The sequence below is a fragment of the Corylus avellana genome, chromosome ca4, assembly GCF_901000735.1.
Source record: "Corylus avellana chromosome ca4, CavTom2PMs-1.0".
Taxonomy (NCBI): Eukaryota; Viridiplantae; Streptophyta; class Magnoliopsida; order Fagales; family Betulaceae; genus Corylus; species Corylus avellana.
Window position 1 is genome coordinate 14,735,189 of NC_081544.1, and position 4,719 is coordinate 14,739,907.

Sequence of the window (4,719 nt, forward strand, 5' to 3'; positions counted from 1 at the left end):
CTCCACACTTATTCCTAGAACCTAAGAGGTTTATTTATAGGCTTTAGAAGTTCTTGTTACACAAGTAAACCTAGAAAATTCGGAGTTTTAAGTCCAAGTCCAATTAAGATAAAGAAAACCTAAGTCCAAATCGGAGTAGGATTGCCCAAAATTGCGGTCTTAACTTGCGGCGCGATTTTGACCTTGCGTCGCTCCGAATTGGGAAAATACTATTTCACAATAATTTGTAGCCCTTTGAGTTATCTTTCCAATGACGCGTGAATCACCTAAATCTGACATCTGACCTAAAAGTTATGATCAAAATACCGAGACATGTTCATAATCCAATTTTTCATCCAATCCGATTTGACTTCAATGTGAGAAATTCCGAATTGATCATTTTCTCTATTTGATTAAACTTAACCATGATTGGCTAAGCTCAACCATATCTTCTAGACACCCATACCCTTAGGTTGGCAAATATTAAGTATTCATAATATGATTGGATCATTGGCATATTGTTATATTATCTAAGTATGATTAGTGATGGATATCAAAGCTCTACCTTTAGCTTGTCATTTATCTTTATATCTTTTTTTTCTTTTTCATAATATCAATTTAGTGCAATTTGATATTTTTATCAATTCTAAAACAAAATCAACAATCCTCGTAGGATCGATCTCTTACTTGCTGCACTATACTATTGTTTGATCTTGTGCACTTGCAAGTAAAACCTACTAAATATTATCTATTAATTTAGGTAGTATTTGGCACAATATTGAGGACCTTTAGACTTAATAAGAACAACAAACTTCACAGCTTATCTCCATCCTAACCATCTTCACGGAGTGCATTTCCTCATCGATCCTTCGGTAGACTTCTTTCTTCAAGTACCCACGGTAACAATCTTTGTGTAGATGAACATACAGGAAACACGCCAAGCAAGAGAAAAGGACAGCCAAAAGCTTTATCGTGTCCTCTCTTGAACAAACAACTCCCGAGACACAGCGCTCATAGAGAACTATTGAGACTTCAGTGAACAGTGCACATTGAAAATATTTTTCAAAAGTCTGCAATGAACAATGACAGAAAAATCCTTTTATAGGAGAAGCATTTTACTCTTCACGTCCTAACGGGATACATTTATTGTTTTAACAGGAAGAACAAATTCATAGATCTAAGAATTTCACGTCCTAACAAGAAAGTAGTTCTGTTATGACAGGAAGAACAAATGTCACATCTTCGTCACATGTCCCGTCTTAACGCACCATTTGACAATAAAACAGGGATCCCAACATTGGTTCCATTACATGTCCCGTCCTGATGAGATTCCTAATGAGGAAACAGTAGCTTCAACCTCAATCTCGTTACATCCCCGTCCTAATGCAACTTCTGACAAGGAAATAGTAACTCCCTGTTGATGTCTTCTCCTGACACAACTTCTAACAAAAAAACAGTAACTCCCCGTTACATCTCTCCTCCCAACGGCACTCTTGACGAGGAAACAGTAACTCCCCATTACATGTCTCGTTATGACAGCACTCCAGATGAGAAAATAATAGGGTCTTCACACAGTCCCGTGACATGTCCCGTTCTGACAGTGTTCTTGATGGAAAAATAGAGTTCTTCAAACAACCCCTGAAAGCCTAAGTGCTATTCCCCAAAGTTTTAAATATAAAAGAAATAGAAGAAATATCATTGAATAAGGCCAAACTAAAATCTAACAATGTCCCTCTTTGGCCATTCAATGACAAAACCCTAAACAAGGTTTAAAACTTTTATACAAACAAATAACCAACTAAACACAACGAACAAACCAAGTGCAACCCTTCTAGACCAAAGTGCTAGGTCATGGAACACTTCATCAAAAGACCATTGTTGCACTAATAAAAAACAATCAAGACCACAAACTATCCTCATTCTAAAACATTTCACACAAAAAGCATTACTACACCATATTCAATAATAATGAAAAAGTAGACATTCAGAATATCACACGTTTAAACCAAATTTAAACAACCACATTGTTACAGGATAAAATACACACAAATACATCAAAATCCAAATGAAAGAAATATTGTTTGATAAGTTTAAACCATTCTCCCCCTTTTTGTCACACATGGACAAAGGAAAAGATCAAGACAAGATAAGATTACTCAGAATTCTCAAAGTCTTCATCACCAAACTCCATAGGATCAATAGGAATAGCCGGAGCAGTAGGAGGAGCTGGGGATGTGGCATCAACACGAGCCATAAGAGGGTTTTGACCATCTTTGAAAAGGTTCGAGAAGAACTAATCATTCTCTAGATCCAAGTAGTCCATGTGAAAATTCCCAAAAGTGCTAGATTTCTCAGCTGGTTCTATATCATTAGCTTCTGCACCATCAACCTCTTCCTCCAAGATCGATTCATTGATCTGTACCTCAGGCTCATCTCTTGGCTGGCTTGATCCTTATGTTCTCGTAAGAAGAGATGTCAGAGCTACCTCAACCTTCGTGAGCGACCCTTTGAGTGTACCTACTTCCTTTGTGAGCAACCCTTTGAGAGTAGCAACTTCCATGTGTAGACCTGTTATCTGATTTTGAAGCAATTCCCTTGTCTCCAAAAACATATTCTTAAGGCGACTAGCATCCTCAGAAGGAATAGAAAGGAGAAGAATAGGGATAGAAGTGGAAGAAGAATGAGTAGAAATAAGGTCACTTGACCCCTTTTTTTTCTGTACAGAATCTGATTTCAGAATAGTAGTTTGATCACAAGGACCAGACTGTGAGGACATATGATCAGATGAGCAAGGAACAACAGAAAAAGGGTAAAAACTTTACTGATGGTACCACCATAGGGAAGAGACAATTTTTTCGATTTTGAAGTCTTGATAATGGCCATGAGATCAATGACGCATGCGGCTAAATTAATGTGATGATTACTAAGCTTGCGGTTCATGATGTGTCTCAAGAGAGACAATGATGAAGGAAGGAGCTTCAATACTCACTTCCTTGTCATTGGACGAATTTGGATTTGACGGGGGATTAATTTGCTCCTCTTTTTCTTACTCTTCGTTGTTATCCTCTATGCTCTCATCGTCCCAATATTGAGTTATTGAGTCAAGTTGATGTTCAACTAGATAACATTCATTCTCACTCTCACACTGAATTATTAACTTGCCAATCCGTTCTTCCAACTTTCTGATAGCTTGAGTGTTAGTCATGGTAGCATTGTTGGTTTCTAAAATGGATTGGCCGGTTAATTGCATGAAGGATTTGAGAGTGTCGGGAAGATTGGTTATCGAACTACAGATATTCTGGATGATGCAATTCATGAAGTTGGGGAGCATAATTTCCCGTAGCTTGAGCTTGCCATGAGAAATCAGAATGATTGCTCCATTCTAGGTTGTAAAAATTGAAATTTGATTCAAACCCCGGGCTGGAGAAATTGGTGTTCCATTGCTCATATGAAAATTCAAGCAATTGTCCATTGGATGGACAATTTCTTACGTGGTGATAAGGATTGGAATAATATGAACATGGTTCATGAGGTAAGTGTGAGGAAAATAGGTATGGGAAAACTTAGCTGCTATGAGTTCGTCTACTCTGTTAGATAAGGCATCAATCTCAGCAGCCAGATTCATAAAGCTACTTTCACCAAAATGACCTTCAGTCTTTTGAGCAATTGGAAAATGTGCCCTACCACTAGTTGAAACATGTTGCACAGAATTTTTGCGAACATTATCAAAAGAATACAGGATCACTCTCACTTTTAAAACAAAAACATACTTCCACATGAAACATTAACCATTCTTCTAAAAATAAAATAAACAAAGATATAAAATAAAAAATTAATACTAAAATAGAAGCATACAAACAATCAAAAATACCATAAAATAAAAACTAAAACTTAAAAACTCACAAAAAGGACCAAAAATAAATTTTGGCAAAATATTAGCTACTAGTTTGCTAGTGGTGCAATTTGCTACATTGGTGCACTTGAGCCCCTGTTGGTGGGGATCAAGCGCAGATGCACTAATCCTTCTGGACAGTGCTGCCTTGAGTACGTGTGTGCTCGAGCTTAGGATGGCATGGATCGAACATAGGTGCGCTGGTCAGTCGAGTGGTGCTCCCTGCGGCGCAATTGCACTCGAGCGTAATGTTGTGAAAATTTTAATATACTTGCAAGTGCACGAATTCGTTTTGCAATACAGTGTTGCAGTGCAAGGTCGATCCCATAGGGAATTGTTTGTGAAAACAAAATTTATCTAAGCCAATTGAATCCTAACCTAGTTTTGAAAACTAAGTGATTTTTGAATTGAAACAAAGAAAAACATAAAATAAATAGATTGAAATTTATCAAATGACAAAGCACTAAGGTTTTGGAATCCACACCCACCAAATCATGGCAACATATCCTCATGATCATCCATACATTTGAAATTCTCTACATAACACTCTTGATTTTCATCAAGATTGTTATGGGCAATAAAAATCATATGCATGTTCTACTTTGCCTAAAAGAATAAATCTTAGTTGCTATTCATTGGCGAGGCTTCATCCTCAATCTTAGTTGAGAAATTAGCTACATATAACTATGAAAAATGAATCCTACAAGCAAAAATACTAAACATATAGAAAAAAAACTAAGCTAAGGAGAATGTTAGTGTGCCTCTTTTTGTCCTCTGTCTCCAGTCTCTTTTCTTCCTCTTTCTTTTTCTTTTTATATCCCTCTTCTAGGGGTTTTTTTTTTTTTTTT